Below are 17,976 nucleotides of genomic sequence, written 5' to 3' on the forward strand. Positions count from 1 at the left end.
GTGTGGTGTGAAATATGGACATCGTTGAAAAATATGGCTTATTGTTAGATTGTTGTTGCAATACTGGCAGTTCGGAGGCGTTTCTTTTGAAATAAGATAGGAGTGGGTGAGCCTCGTGTGGCCTATTCTCAGCCTGGTCAGTACAACTTCCTCTCTACGGCATTTGCGAGTGGATGCCGTATGCAATTGCTTGACATCCTTTTAAATAATTTTTAATTCATTCATTGGGCTTTCATTGCACAAAGATTGCCAATTGTCTTTGACTTCCTTTACAAGAGGACTGCTCATCTCTAATGGAGTTAAAATTGCTTTACCCCGTCCCGGAAGCGCGAGTGCTTCTCTTGCAGCGTGATCGGCTAGTTCATTCCCTGCGATTTCTACATGGCTTGGATGGAACCCATTTAAATGTAACGTACTCATGTGCCAATCGTTTCACTGATTTCCATGGTCAACATGTACTCACCCAGATGTTCTGGAAAATCTATTTGAAAATGTTTATAATATTGAGAGGTTCAATACAAATCAATATATAAATAATACATTTTTTTAAAAATATTAGAACTATAATAATATAATTTTAGGAAACTTATTAATAAAATAATTTATTACTTGTAAAAGTCCATTGAAATAAGGATGATGCAAGATATGAAGTATAAATATAAATATACCAGAAGTTGAACTAAAGCTATCACTAATTAAATACGTTATAATATAGATAGAACATGGAAACATTGATCTCTAATGTAATAATTAGAGATGGATTGAATAATAGACAGTTTTCGAAATTTCTTCTAAGATACACCAATAACGAAACTTGAGTAGTTTTAAGGATATTTTTCTTGAAAATAATTAATTAATGAATAGTTAATTATTTTTTAATCTTCACACTTCAATATAATATTTGTTGTTTCTTGCGCTGTTAATCTACATACGTTCACAACTATAAGTGCTGCATTGAATAAAATCCTCTTTTGCATGTTAGTTACATATTAGTCAATAATTATCTAGCTTAAAATAGTTTAGTAGTACAACCATTCAACCAGAGATTTTTTCCTCTGTACAACCGTTTAATCCAAAGAGTTAGGTGGTGTTCTACTTCTGAATATAAAAAGATTTTAATTTTAAACTTTTAATCTATATCAAAAAAAATAACTCCACCACTAAAGGAAGTTTACAAACAAAAGGCCCCGAAATACAAGGCTTGGCGGGATATATTTAAGAAGTCAACGACCCTATTAAGCAGGACTACAAGCATCGATCATCTCGTAATTTAATTAATATTCTTGGAAGCGAGATAGCTTTGAGAATTAAATGTTCCTCAAGCTTTAGCCAGAGGCTACTAATCTTACCTCTCATCTCTTTTCTGTTTGAATATTTCTGTTGCTTTCAATGGATTCATAGATTACTTGGATTAGTCAAATTTGTTAATATAACAATGATTTTTGCCTTAAGTTGACTTTATAAGTTTTTTTCATAAAGCTTTGAAAAACGTAATAGATATGTAAGCATAGAATACTTTGTAAAATTATAGGATAGAATTTAAAATCTCGAATTTCCAGAGGCCTTAATATGTTATCAATTATTCTGTTTAATCTTAGAATACTTACCTTAATAGTCCGTACAATAATACTATGCAGTGCTGTAGTAGAATTAGAGTTAATTTCACTCACATTAGAATTTTAAAAAAATGATTTAAGGAAATCTATTTGCATTAACAATGTCAATTACAAATATAATAAACAAACACGATTTACTTTACACACTTTACTATAGAAAATTCATAATTTTATTTTTATGAAGACTACGATATATTTTCTTTTGCCAATGGGTAAGTTTGATGTCCAAGATATATGACTTTAAAACATTCTATTTCTACTCATATTTTGTATTCAATTAGCAGTAATGCTATATATTAAACTAAAATGAGAAACTGAAGTTTCTAGTAGTTATCTTTAGGAAATAATATTGTCAACTCGTTACGTATGGTTGTCCACTGGCTATTTTTAATAATTGTTGTTATAGAAAAGAAATTAATGGATCATAGACGCAAAAACATTTCTTCCCCAATAGGTTGGTTCTTCTGTTAGTGTAAAAGTTATGAAGATTTCGTGATAAATATAAATCTTGTTCTATATTTAAGAGTAATTTCGGTGTAAGTACGCCAGAAGACGAGTGAGTGAAGTATATTATATATTTTTTTTTTCAATGGAAACATTTACTGAATTTCTTACTTGAATATTTCTGTGCCATATTACAAAATAAAAATATTTAAAAAAAAGAATTGTTCAGTTTACCTATTTCATCATTAGTAAATATCGTAAGTTAGGATTTTAAAAGGTTTTCTCCATTTATTTACTCAAAAATAAAATTTTGTTCTAATCTTTATATACTTTTTTATTACTTTTGGATCTCTAATATATCTTGATAAAAGTATTTAAAATTAACAATTTTTTTCTCGTCCTGTAATTTCTTTTAATCTTTTATATTATACATTTACTGTGAGTAATAATAATTAAAATTTTAACTAATTTATATAAGGAATTAAATTGTTTATCAGTCGAAGTATTATAAAATAACCGATAAAATGATAAGGAAAAAGTAATTGCAATATTTTAATTATTGATTCAACATTTTATTTTTTTATCTTTATTTTATTTTATGGGCAATTTTCAAGCGTTATAATCATATTTTGAATTTCAATTTTAAAATCATATGATTATATTTTGTATGTCAGTTAGTCGTTTGAGAAATAAATCTCTAATGTTTTCGTTTCTGTATATGAGGCAAAATGTTGCGATACTGTATAAAGAAAGAAATACATTCAATTTCTAAGCTATTCGATATTTTTCTATACTATCAAAATCACGCTCCACTCGCTATATTTTGAAGGGATACAAAGGGCCAGAAAGTATCCAATACACAGACTGTCGAATCAGCAGAGTCCAGTCCTTAAAGATATGAGACGAAAGGGTCCCGGGTTTTATTCCCTTAAGATAGCGCCTGGAAAATAAGCTGAAAATGGGATATGCAAAACCAGTACAACAGTTTGGTGTGTGCGGTAAGGTAGAACTGCGCCAAGGATCATATGGAGAAATTATTATGTTAATATAAAAACATTATAAGATAAAGGTATATTAAAAAATTAAATTATGCAGAAAAATATAAATACAGAAATTTTTGTTGTAAAAAATATATTGTACACACATTTGTGGTTAAAACTAGGCACAGTTTATTTTACATTTATGTTTTTTAATGACAAAATTTGATATAAGACGGGGGGATGAAAAAAGGAATAAATTAAAATTTGAAAATGTTTCCGAAAAACTTGAATAATTATAATGCATTTTATTGAAACCATTATTATCAGTCAATTGTTTTAGCTTTATCAGAAACAGATTAGTAAAATATCCCTAAGCATTTGCAAATAAATTATTCAATACCTATATTAAACTATCTCTATTCCATTTTGCTTGAGAAAGTGAAAAATCGATAAATCAGTGAAAAAACTCACGACAGATATCTGACAGATAATAAAATATTATTATAAATCCATAATACGAAATAGAAATACAATTTTCGAAGGTATATTTTTAATAACATTCGCTAAGAAGTATTTAATTGTACCAAATTTATATATTTTTGAAATGTTATTGTTATGACCAGGAAATTATAGGAGAGCCCTTGCCATCCTGATTTATGACTTCTATAATTTTATTTATGGTGGCTTCATGACCAAAATATATTTGTTTTAAATGAAAAAAAAATTTAAATAATTTAATTTAAAAAAATTCCTCTAGCATCTCAACGTTAAATACTTAATGATGAATATTGAATTTTGAAAATGTAATAAAATATGGATACTTAATTAATCGATAAATAGCCCATTTTTAAATAAATCACTCCTAGGAAAGTTTTGGAATAATAAATGCTAAGAAATAAAACGGAAACATATTAATTTAGGTAGATTTATTCTTAAAATAACAATTAGAATTACACTTTATAAAATTTTATATTAAAATTGTATTACACATTCATCAGAACTATTATTTTACCCTTTATTCAATTCTAAATGGATGTATTTAGTATTCAATAAAGATCCACAAACATTAACGTGAATTTATTATTTGCTCTTTTTCGTCAATTATAACAAAAGGATTTTTAATTGATTGGTGTTAGAAGATTACTTTTAATTAAATATTATTTTATCTTTATTATTTTTCTAGGTATTTTTCTTCATTTTTGCTTTTAACTCTAAAGCCAAATTTTTATTTTCTGTATTATTAATCTCGTCCTGGAATAAACTAAGAAAAATTTTGTTCGTAAGCATTCAAGCTTGAGTGCCATCTGTTATATAGATAGTTCTCTCTGAGTAGGATCTCTTACTCTCTCCCCAGTCACATACTTGCCAACTCCAATTTGGTTAGTTGTGACTGTACTGTAATCCCTTATACCTACCCAACCAGTTATATCACATTTAGATGTTACCCACGTGTCCTCTAAGGGCCACAGAAATCTTACTTTATCTTTACATACATCTAACTGCACATTGAATGAAAAAAAATTATTACTTAACACTCAATATTAATCTATATTTATGTGTTTCAGGTCACACAATATGATGACATAAACAACCGGCGAACGATCTTTGAATCTTCTGGCATACTGGTAATATTAAAAGATTATATGTGCCTTACCTATTATTCACATTATATTATTTTTTTCAATAATGAAGCTCCATGATTTGCCCAATAAAAAATTTATTCATGGCTCAATAAAAATATTTAAAATGCCCGTCCACATACTATAGCTTTTCTCCGGAACAATTTGGCCTAGTTCTTTTTGATCTGCTGACGAAATTACAGGTTTCTCCACGAAGAATATCGGAAATCGTTAACAACGTACCTTTCGTTCCAGATGAAAAAAAATTGTTTTTCTTTAGACTATAGAGTGAAAACTGCTTCAACTATTTTAATTGTAATTTCCTTAAGTCATATCCTTAAAAGCTTTCACTTTTTTGCAAAAGAGCAAATTACAAAAAAAAGGTAGGGTAAAAAGTTATGTAGAAATGGAAATTTTTATTTATTTGAAAAACAATAGGATATATCCTCAGGAAAATTATAAAAGGCGTTAGAAAGGTGAACAAATCCTTCAAACAAAAAATAAATAAATAAAAACTGTTATCAGGGTATTATTAAAAAAATCGTCTGTCTGGCTTTTTTTCCGCGACTACTAGGCAATATTTTTTTTAGCCTGGACCCTCACGACTAGAAATACTTTTCTTTTCATTTCTATTTTTTTTTTTTTTTTGTAGAAAAAATAAAGTGATGATTAACATGTAATAGAATTTCAGCAATTGTAGTGTTAATTTTTATATGTAACCGCTTTCTTTGTATATATTATTTAAGTTATTATATCTTAGATTTCTTATTTATTTTATTATTTTAATATTAGGTCTTAGAATAAGTATAGTTAAGCAAACGTATCTTTTACTTACTATAGTTTTCTGACAGTACTGCAGTTTTTACTTTTGTTTGTTATTTAATTTTACGAATTCCTCAATAGGAAGGAACTAGAAGGAGATATTTAGCTGAGTGTAAGCTGTAAATAATAATAAGAACTAAATAATTAATAACTAAAAATTCATCAAATGTGAACATGTTTGCTATAGCGCATATCGATTTAATAACCGATATTGACAATTAATTTGGTAAGAGCTCATATGGTCCTCCGGAATTTAATGAACTTATGTTCTGGACAAACCAATTGAGTTGGTACTAATATGTCATCTAGTCATAATTGGGGTATTTCAATAAACGATAATGGGAAATAGAGATACCTGAATTACTATTAACTGCTTCTGAACTTCTGTACTGCGGTTTAGTAATGACCAAAGTTATTTGTGGTTCGGCATCTCTTCTAGGTTTTGGATTAGTCACAAATTGTATTTTAATTTTTTGAACTTATCCTGCTACTGTTTTCATTAACAAATTGCAATGGCGAGTTCCTATCTTGAAACAAACTAATGGTTTTTGTGACGAGTCTGAAAAAAAAATTATGCGAAGTAAGAGATACAAGCTATTTTATTACTTTACGGAAGCATGCCATATCATTCCTCCTCCTGAAACCCACAAACACTGGAAATGAAGCATCCCACCTCCATTGTGTAAGTCAGCCACTTGGGAAAGATTTTTAACAAAGTAATCCATAATTATCAAAGTAAATTTCGTTTCTAAAATTAAGTAATTCAACTTGAACAACCTTGATTTGAAGCTCACTTGAGTAAGAAACATTCTTCGGCCAGGATACAAAACATAGTAACAATAAACGTCAAAAAGGGATCAACTATGATGACTCTAGAGTCATAATTCCACCTTCAGTAAACTTATACCAGCAGAATACCTTACAGATACCAAAAGTTAAGTGATAATTAAGTTTTAGTGAATTATAGCTATAAAAAGAGTCCCATCCCTTAGTTATAATAGATTGGAAAACATAAAAAATATAAATAACAGAAATTATGTTATTTATATAAGTCTTCTTTAAATTTGAAAAGGCAAATTATATTATCAGAAGAAGATAATTTAAGGATCTATGGATAAATTATCGGAAATCTACTAGGATAAAAATTCCTAAAATTCTAACACCGAGAAGAATTCCACAGACAACCAACAAATAAAACAGAAGTATAGTAATTTCAATATTAGACTAATCTAAAAAAAATCTACATTAAAATGCACTTCTGCATTGAACATTCTAAAGTTGGATTCGTCTGAGAGAAAGTTGAATAGCTTTAAAAGTCTACTATATTTGACATGGTCGAGTTTAACCTATGAATTCTCAAAACATTTGAAGAATATAGGGCATCCATTGAATCTTGAATATCTCTTATATTTAATCTGGTAATAAGAAACAGACGTATCAGGCTATATTAAAATCGGTTTTCGGTTCGGATGTGGTGCTAAGCCCTCCTAAATATATAAAAAGTCTAACCTCTTTAATCCCTACATCTAATGGACAATATCATCAAGTGTTTACATTGCGCATGTAAATCCTTATTTGCTAGCACACAATCACTTTCTAGGAATGAATAGACAATTTTTTGATGTTGTTGTATCCCGTCTGTATGCTACATACAGATATAGCTTGCTTTTCAAGAGTGTTAGACATAGCTCTTTTTTTTCTACGATCCTTATTATACTTTATTTTCTTCCTTTGAAACTAATTTAGTTTCTGTGTCACACAAGACTGACAGGACAAGAAACTGCTCGTCGATTTCGACTATTGCAGCACTTATTGGACTAACGGTCAAACTTCAATCCATACAGAGTTTAGCTTTGGGGCTCCACTAAACCTTCAAATTCCTCCCGTATACAATCCTTACAATCCAAAATCCTGCGTAGAATCCTCAATGTACCTTACGTTGTCACAAATAAAATCATACATAAAGACCTTAACATCCCATTCGTTGCAGAATTGGCCCAAAACAGATATGCGTCTTTTCATTCCAAGCTCCTTAACAATTCTAACCCATGAATTCTTAATCTTTCATCCTTAACAATCCCTGATAATCCTCCGAGGGGTCTGAAAAGAAGATGGCCACGGGACCTTCTAATATGTGGCCGATCTAGCCCGAAACGGATATCATTCTTTCCATTATAAACTCCCAAACCCACTAGGTTTTAAACTTGCTTCCTCTTCCATTCCTGACAATCCTCCGAGGCACCTGAAAAGAAGATGGTCACGAGACCTGCTAATGTAATACCAACTGTAAACGTCATACCAATGGGTAGTTTCTCCACATGCCTGTTAACACTCAATTATAACTGAGATCAAATTTACTCATGTACAGCAGTAAATTTCGATAATTAAAAAAAACAGTTTCTGTGTGAGAAAACTGATTATATTTATGATTATTTCAAAAATATAAATGAATAATTAAATACATAAATGAATAATTATCAAGCATAATTAATTAATGAAATTCAATTTTATTTTATTTCATTAATATGATTACATACTTTATCTTGCCCTTTAAATAACTATCATTTTAAAAAATATATTTATATTTAATGTTCTGTATTTCATTGAATAGAATAACGAAACATTTAATATAATAACTAACGATTTTACTTCTATCTTTTACGGTTTCGCAAGCATTTTTTTAAAAAATAATTCAACAAACTGACGCTAAATGCAGTGTTGATTTTAATGTCTTGACAAAAAAAAGGTTAAAATCTAAGACAGGCCTTTAAAAAATGTTTGGTTATATAACTTCTATAGTTAACTGCATTTTTGTATTATTGTAAATTTTTATTTGACAAAGATATTTAAAAAACAAAAATCGTTCTATACACTATTCATGAAACATTTTATGCTTAGTTTAAAAATAAATAGAAGTTATGTGAGATAAAAATTTTTTTTTTTTATTTTGAGGGAGACAAATATATTACAAGCGTCCAAGTATAAACAATAATTCATGCATCTACTCCGGGAAATAACTTTTGTTTGGAGATAATAAGATCATAAATTTGAATCAAAATCAACTCAGATTTTTATAGTTGCTCGAATTTCCTCTTTCTATAATTATAAATGTTTTATAATTTATACATAAATTATACATAGTAAGTTAATGAAAAATATGTAGTATTGTTAAAAACTGATATAAAAATTATACTAGTATTTGGTAGCTTCATGCACATATAGTTATTTTTTTAAATGAACTTACTATCAAACTTTTGCCAACAAACATTTTATGTGGTTTAAAAAATAATAAAATAAATACATTTAACCTACGGAAAGAATTCTTAAACATTTAGATGGTATAATTCATTTGATAAATGCATTTTCAGGTCGGAAAGAAATCAAAACAACACCTAATTTTTTGTAAAAATACTCTTGCTTGGTAAACACATTTTGACATAATACTTCTTTTGCTTATATCGACTGTGTACCACAATCTTACCACTGCAGCTGAGCACCCGCGAGCTGTGAAAACAATACTTGTTTTAATAAAGTTATCGTAAAACTTTTAACTAAAAAAAAGTGTCATTTATTTATTTAAGTTTTGATAAGTCCCACTAATTTCTGAATCATATAAATGGGAAATTAGACCAAGTGCCATAAAAAAATATTATTGATGTACATTTGATGTCCTTTTTTCTTTTAGATTTTAGAGAAAGTTCTTCTTTAGTATTTTAGATTCATTAAAGCATAATCTTTGGATAGGTTATATGGTAAGAAGTTATGATAAGATTATCGACATTTAAAAAATAATTTCTTAAATTTTAGTTACAATTATTTATAACAACAGTGAAGTAGGAATTTAGTTTCAGTACAGCTGTAAAGAAAATAGGATGTTGGATGAAACAACTCCAGGGGCCATAAAATACGTCTAGAGCGACGTTAACGAAATGTGATGTCATTCTTGTAATAAAAAAGTTTATTTCAGGTTTTATAGCAAATAGATGGCTCTGAGTTATTTTTTAAAAACATTTTTCAAACTATATATCTTCTTTCCAACAGTGGATACATTGGTTCTTTTTTGTTTAGATAACCTGATAAAATACTAATATAACATAAGTCCTATTGAAAACAATTGAGTATACGTGATAAATTTGAGAACTACGAGATACAGTAAGTATTCATCTTATGAAGATACAATGTGAGGCCTAGAATTACAAAGAGGATTAATTCATAGTTTTTGGGTTTTTTATTTAGTTCATGGTTACCATAATATTTAGCATCTTCTTTGAACACAAGCACAAAATTTACTATATCCAATATAATTTTATATTCAAAGAAGAGTTTGAGATAAAAAAAATGATAAATTCCTATATTAGAATCGGCCATGGCAAACAGGGTGGACAATAATACACTAAATGCATATTTTCCTTTATAGCAACAAAGTTTCAGCCATAAAGCCATCGTCAGATATACAGAAACTCAACTCTGTTTAATTAAATAATACTTATAAGATGAGTATGACTCCATTACCAAGACATTGATGTTTTAGAAAAAAAAAAATACATATTTTGTAATTTATTATATTTTTGGAATTATGGTCCTCAGACCTTAGTTATTCCTTATTCATATGTGAGGAATATAATTAAATTTTTATACTTATTCTATAGAACGCTATAGAAAAAAAAAAGGTTACCCATAATTAAATGTGTAGAATTAAGATAATTATTACTTTTAAAATACTAATTATTTGTTCAAGTTCCCTTTAATTATGCATGTATAATTAAATATTGCCGTCCTTTAAACGCCATTATGAAAATATGTATTTGATTAATATTGATCCTTTGTCACCTTATCCCTAATGGTCGTAATTTGCATAGTCTATTTATAAGCTAGTAAAGTTTGTAGATGACCCTCCTTGGGGGACAAACTACTAATGATCTTACTTTTCTAAGCCTTTTGCTTATGGTTATCATTATAGGCTAATTTGTATCAGGTGACTAAAATTATTTAATTGTCTTCCATTTATATTTTAAGAACTTATGAAGAGTGAGTCAGTAAAGATAAAATGAACATGCACAAAGGCACCTTTTCCTCGCTGAAATACGCTTTACCACAACCACTTTGTCGTAGCCTTACATGTAGTAAAATATGTTTTCATCTGGAGATCTATTGCGATTTTGTAAGCAACATTAAAACAAATAACTTTCTCACCGATCAATCATTATAAAGTTGCATTCACATCTTCTCTTCACTGTAAGATATTGAAGAGTGATGTTAATAATAATATGATGTTTTTTTAAAATAGGCATAAATTAATATAAGCATTCCTGAGCGCTCATTCGAACGACCTCTTTACCTAAACTTAGCCACAAGGTGCCTTTCTACATATTATGGAACCTCAAAATGATCTTTTATATTTAAAAAAAAAATTTATTACTAAAATAGAATTATGACAGTATGATAAGAACAAATAAAGAACGCATTCTAAAAAGTTACTAAGATTTCTACAAAGGTAACAGAGATAAAAAAAATAGTCTTTTTGACTAAATTAAAAAAATTGTTAGCGCAAGAAGAATAAGGCTTGATTGCTTGTGGTCTTTGATCGAACCTGTCAAAAAGAAGATTCTTAAGTTTTGTAAAACGTTGTAGTTAAAATATTTTCAAAAGGAGCCAATAATGAACGGTATTATCCACACTTAATGTTATAAAAACATTTAGAAACTTATCCGTTTCAGGTTAAGCAGTATAGCTTAGAAAACCTCCATTATTTAACACTCAGCGACGAGCGGTTAAGTTGAACTTATAAGAAAGGTTAAATTTTAGTTATAATGAACCAAATAATTTGTGTTAGTAAAATTTATAATCGGGAATCAGATCTTTCTCGGATGCTACTTATCTGTGTTTGCTCTTTCTCAAAGTGCTATCGTAACTTGCTTATTCAAAGAAGCTTAGTTAGAGGCTCTGGCTTATAAGTTTAAGGGATCCTTAAGAATTTAAGACGTTCCAGTTTCGTTTCTCTTAGCAACTCCACCCTAATCTAATGTGCTTGGGTTCATCTGAATTCGAGCAGAATAGCCACCGAACCGACATAACATTTTCTTCGTTACTAATAGATCCTCGGAATTAATGATTCCTGTTAAAGCGCAACTATTTAAAATTCCAAATTTCGTGACTTTCCTTTTTGTTTTGATTTTTAAAAGGAGAACTATCTAAAATTAATCAACTGTTTACCGGCTAACACACATCACATGACCTTAATTCTGAAATTGCTAGCCGTTATCGTGCCCAAAGATGGCGATGATTTAAAAACTTCCAACGTATATATTTGGAAATAATTTCGTCAATATTTTTTATTATAGGTGTCATTTGAAATTTTGAGCTGCAGCAAATGTTAGTACTGTAACTGGCTTGTTTTTAGTTACCTCAAAATATAAATTAATTTTCATAATACACTTTTTGATCTCTTTATGTTTAATCTATAAGGATCATGTTTATATGTTATGCGCATTGAGTACAAAATGTATTTTCCTTCCTTTGTACAATCTCTATTGTAAACGAAACAGAAACTGCCAAGGGATAAGTTAAAAAGAAGAAATGTCTTGAAAACAACGTTTTTGGGACAGTTATACTAATATTGCATAATCAAAATTTAAATGTTTAAATTCTAATGGGTAGTTTCTCTACATGCCTGTGTCATACCATTCTAATCTTACTTCAAATTAACTTGCATTTTATATACAGATGTAAATGTCAATAAATAAATAAATAAATAATTTTAAAAAATTTTAAATTCCAAATAATAAAATTATTTGTCCTAAAGACTTTTGACCCACTAAGAAAACAAGTTCAGTAATAACAATGTTTTAAAAATCTGTTTTTATTTAGTATTATTTTAAAAAAAAATTAAATTTTAATGATCAATAATCATAAAATAGAAGACAAGGGTCTAAACAGAAATATCATAATTCTAGAAATTACGATTAATATATATTTTTTTATAGTTTTCTTAATCAAAGACTAACCTTTTCTATTTATAATACTCAATTAATAACTTATTAAGTTCGCAAATGAAAACTTACATTCTTTTTCAGACCTTTTTTTCAATTAAGTCTAGGGTTCTGACAGACTATGCGTTCGGCTACTATCTTCTCTCGATCAAGGGTCACAACCAAATTTAAAATTTGACATCACTTTATTTTTTTTAATAAAGTGGAGGCCATTGTTTATGTAGCTGACTTTAGCTTAATTAATACTTAGCTTTGTGTCAAGCTTCTTAAAGTAAAAAACTTGAAAATTTCAATATTTTAGGAAAAATCGTATTTAGCCAATTGAAAGCCCCCTTCGAATGGTTTTATCAAAGGAAAAATACGAATTATGATTTTTTTTTCCTCCCCTACAGAGAATCGGACCGTTGGCTATATTAACTTTTTGGTTCCTTAAATGGCCGGCCTTAACCTCCCTTAATATTAGGGCATCCTGTGAACAAATTAGGCATCCTATATACTTGTTTAGTATGTTAAATACGTTATAAAAGGCGATTGAACACATCATCGAGTTGAAAGTGAATAAAAGTTTCTTTTTATTATTATATTTCTGTAAATCTACGCTTTAGTACTGACCAAATTATAAATTATTAACACTTACTAGACAATTTCGCAATTTAATCAGTTTTATATTTGGTTCAATTACTGGTAAATAAAATACATTTCAGGTTCCCAAAATTTCACTTTTACCTCTTACCTGACGATGTTATATATTGTGCAAGTTCTAGTTAAACTGTAAAAGTTTATTTGTATCGGTTTCTTAAGACCATTAGTCGTTATTTAGTTTCAATATAATATAGGATATAGTATGGAGTACAAATCAGGAACGAAACATGAAATCTATTAGATTTGTGTTGTCAAATTTACATAATTTTGATTTTTTTTTTTTTTTTTTTTATTGATTTTTTTTTTATTTTTTTTTTTTTTTATGAATTCTGTGGTATAAGTTTTAGTTTTTATGCACTCCCTTCTTGCAGCGTACACCGGAAGATCTCGAGGACTCCCCGGCGACTGCAATGTCGCCATAAATTATTTATCGTGGTATTTTAGCCTTGACTTTACTGCCCCTACTACCAGGGCAGATTCCATGATTTACTGACCTGCCCTTGTCGAAGATACACTATAGTAAGAAAAGACGCCTCATGGAGCAGTTTTACGATCTTCATCATTCTCGTTTACTAGTATTAACTTCGACAGGGAAGCGACGAGAGAACGCTACCGTGACAGTGACAGTGAATATCCAAGGAGATAATCAATAATAATATATTAATATATGAGACCCACCTGAATATTTTCTTAAATTATATTATTAATTCTTATTTGTTTACTAATCTGGCTGCCTATTCAGGAATCAAGACTTGCTATTAGACAAATATACGTTATCGCGTAAACCAAATGTCTCAATTCCAGCCCGTTTTTCCACACTATTTTAATAAGGGCTTTTCAGCTCAAAATAAAGAGCTCTCGCGTTAAAAACAAGTGTAAACAAAGTAAACACACTGGGAATGGGCTCCTGAAGTTGGGGACAAATGAGTTAGTCAATAGTAAGTGTAGTATTAAGTATCTAGTAAGTAGAACTTTAAGATCATAGTGCTAAGATACCACTTACTCTAAACATTCTACATTCATTCTAATGAATCGGTACTGTTCATTGTTTCATAGTCTAGTATCTTTTTATTTATTGAATAACAGAAATGAAATACGTAGGTATGAAATTTGAAAAATACATGAAAATTACTGTTTTTAAAATACTAATTACTCGTTAAGTACCCTTTAATTATGCATGTATTTATAAACTTCCCTGAAACACAATTATGAAAATATGTATATGATTAATATTGATCCTGTGTCACCTTATCCCTAATGGACGTAATTTGCATAGTCTATTTATAAGCAAGTAAAGTTTGTAGATGACCCTCCTTGGGGGACAAACTACTAATGATCTTACTTTTCTAAGCCTTCTACTTATGGTTATCAATAGAGGCTAATTTGTATCAACTGGGATTAGCAAAGTTTATAACTCTTGGATCCCTCCTGCAATTTATAGGATGACTTGAAATTAATTAACTTTCTTTCGCTTAAATATTCAAGAGCTTATGATGAACGTGCCTGTAGTGATGCGGAAAAAGTTGCATTATTATTTTCTTAGAGAAACACACGATCACACGAACTTTTAGTCGCGGTCACATATATAGTAATATTTTTAGCCGTTCCTTTAGTGTTTATGTTGCGATTTGTCGAACGATGGTTAAACCGACTTTAAAAGTTAAAGGTTCTAATTATTCAGTTAGATCCAGTGAAGGTCAAAAACAATTAGGACTATAGAAGCTAAAAAAATGTTCAAATAATATTTGAATATTTCAATTCCGCTTATTTCCAGTTTGGGCCAGTTTCGCTATTTTCGATTTAAGTATTTTTTTTTTTAAACAATTTGTTATCAGTAAATGTTTTTAAGGTAAAATAAGCCCGAGCCTAATTATAAGATTTCAGGGACGGAGAGAATAGGGTTGAGTTCCCTTCTAATTATATTTGATATTATAATCTCTATCTTGAAGAGAGATTAACCCCGCTAACTTGTACAGTCATAGCACAGAAATTTTTCCTAATGATCAGCTTATCTAGTTCAGAAAAACAAAATACACTCTTGGAACGTCTACCTAGTTATACTATGTTGTAATTATTGCAATTTTGTGAAAAACCATATTTCCAGAAATTTTTTTGGCCTAGTTTTAGTACCCGCGATTTATTATAAAAAATAAATCGTCAGTACTTGAAAAAAACTATACATAAAATATAATTGATTTAGCAGTATATTTACTTGATTACATTTATACTTCCGTGAACTTGATTACTGTGAATATAGAAACGTGGTTAAGTAGTCGCGTGCCTGCCGCAACACGTGACGGCTGCTGTCAAGTACATCCCGTTCTATGCACATCAGTACATCATTTGTTGCACTTTTCTGAGCGTTATGATTATAAGTAAGTTATATTATTGTCAAAAGACCCTTCGTTTGGTTCAGATTCGTATGGTATGCGCATATTTAATTTGATTAATTTTTTTTTATTATTTCGAGTTTAAAAATGTTTTAATTTATTAAATTCCAAATTTATATTTAAAGATCCTAAAGAGTGAGTTAATTGATGGGATTTTAACTATTAAAAATCCGCTTTTATGAACAATTTACTATTCAAAGTTCACCTGATGTGTCGATTTCACAAAAACTTCTTGACCCAGCATGTTGGAGATAACAGTACAGTGCACTACATTAACAATTAATTGAAACAAAAATGGGAAAACTGAATTAATTTGACTATTCGGAAAATCAAATTAGCAGATCGGAATCAGTAGAATGGTTTGTAAACTTTAAAATCAGAAATTACTTCATCAACAGTAAACATGATTAAATAAATATCCATATAATATTAATAATGTGATGTTAAAAAGAAAAGTAATATATGATGGCTCTTGAAAACAGGAGAAAAATATTTATAGCTAAAAATAAAGAAATGAGTTAGAATAGAAAGAAAATCCCATCGATGATGAAGAATGAAGTTGCATAAGTCACCAAAAAAAAATGTGGTGCTAAAATTAAAACGAAGGATGGGAGGCTAGTAAAATGAGATTTTATTATCAGAGAACTGACCATATTATCAACATAATTCTTGATGAGGAATGGGATTTCATTGCAATGGGAACAGCAAAACTAAATTTACTCCAGAATATCGCAACGAATAATATAGGCACCAACTACCGCCATATTCTTCTACTTTTTTAGGTCAAGATAAAATATTTTCCTGAACAATCAGACAAAGGCTTACTGAAAGAGTTATGGAGTCGTGACGGATGAGCAAGCAGAATTTATAGATTTTTCAACGACGGATCACACTCTGACTGTAAATCAAATTATTCTTCCTATACTTCTGTTTTCTTGACTTCAAAATTCTATAGAGAGCATCGGGCATGTAGGATTAATAAAAACACTGCGCTATGAAAATAAAATGATTATTAAAACAATTTTAGAGCTTGGAAATGTTATTCTTGATTTTGCCTAGTTTTTGCGAATTTGCGGGTCATCATCATGTAAAAACAGGTACTTACACATATTGAAGAACAAAAAGAAAATTTAAAACTATTACCTTACCCCTGTCGAACAGACTGCTACCTTGGTCTACATTTGGACAAACGACTAACCTGGAATCCTCACACAAGACACGTCGATTTCGACTATTACAGCACTTACTAGACAAACTGTCAAAACTTCCAACACATTATAAAAGACTGATCTACATGACTGTAATAAGGCCAATCTGGACATATGGAGTTGAACTTTGGTGCTCCACTAAACCTTAGAATTCCTCTCGTATCCAATCCTTACAATCCAAAATCCTCCTTACATTGTCACAAATAAAATCATACATAAAGACCTTAATGTTCCCTATGTAACCGATCTAGCCCGAACCAGATATCACTCCTTCCATTACAAACTCCCTAACCACTCAAACCCTCTAGTTTTCAGCCTTGCATCCCCTTCCATGCCTGACAATCCTCCGAGGGACCTGAAAAGAAGATGGCCACGAGACCTGCTAATGTAAAATGTCATTAGAGTGCCACCCATGGGTAGTTATTCTACACGCCTGTAACACTCCATTTAAACTAAGATCACATCTTCCTACTCACGCCAACAGCATATCCTAGTAACTAAGATTGAAAAATGGTATTCCAAAGACGGAATATCGAGTTATAAAAAGTAGTAACTGCGATGTTGATTTCGGTGATCGACCATTCATCAAGCCCTACCCATCTGTCTTCTGTTTTTGTTTTTACTTAGGCTATTTGCCAGAGTTTTAAAATTATGGTGTCCATGCTATATGATTTAACTCTGTTTTTTAAGATACATTACCGTTCATAAATGGTCACAAGCTTAATAAAAATTACTAATTACCTAATTAAACTAATTTTAATTAAAAACTACATAAAAATAAAATCGATAAACATTATTTCTTCCGAAATTTAATATTTATAATAAGAACTTGTCTAGATTGATAATAATAATAAAAAGAGAATTGACAAATCTTGTAGCTGTAAATTTATTTAATAATTTTTCTAATGCAAATGCTTTTCAACGAAAATAGTGCAAACCTAAATTTGGCACCTAAACCATTCCAATAAATCTTCAGGACCTAACGCAATCAGATGTCCTATAAACAGCATTTTCCAATATTGAAGCGTCAGTGAAAACTACTTCGGTTCCATTACCATCGCCCATTATTGTCTCGAAAATTCTTGTTTTAAATATATTCAGACTATAGATGAAATAAGATTTGAATTGTCCTGGAATTTTTACTGAAATTGTTAATTAAATTTTGTTAAACCGAACAAGAAAGAACATTACACATATTCGTAGAATTCATAATTTCAAATAGTTACAAGATTTTAAAACTCCAATTTCCAACACACACACACACAT

General features: G+C 29.5%; 1 protein-coding gene across 3 annotated transcripts in view; it reads left to right on the top strand.

Annotated features, from left to right (window-relative positions):
• Positions 1-4,600: 4,600 nt before the first annotated feature.
• Positions 4,601-17,976, top strand: part of Oct-TyrR (Octopamine-Tyramine receptor) — a 287,359-nt gene continuing 273,983 nt past the window's right edge. For 2 of the 3 annotated variants that reach the window (XM_014422850.3, XM_014422849.3), the window contains exon 1: positions 4,601-4,665. The gene's annotated coding sequence lies outside the window, so the exon portion shown is untranslated. The remainder of the gene's footprint in view (positions 4,666-17,976) is intronic. The other variant, XM_067049949.1, reaches the window with a different exon arrangement.

Source organism: Halyomorpha halys, unplaced genomic scaffold (assembly GCF_000696795.3).
Source record: "Halyomorpha halys isolate HHAL.00 unplaced genomic scaffold, Hhal_1.1 Scaffold390.1, whole genome shotgun sequence".
Lineage (NCBI taxonomy): Eukaryota > Metazoa > Arthropoda > Insecta > Hemiptera > Pentatomidae > Halyomorpha > Halyomorpha halys.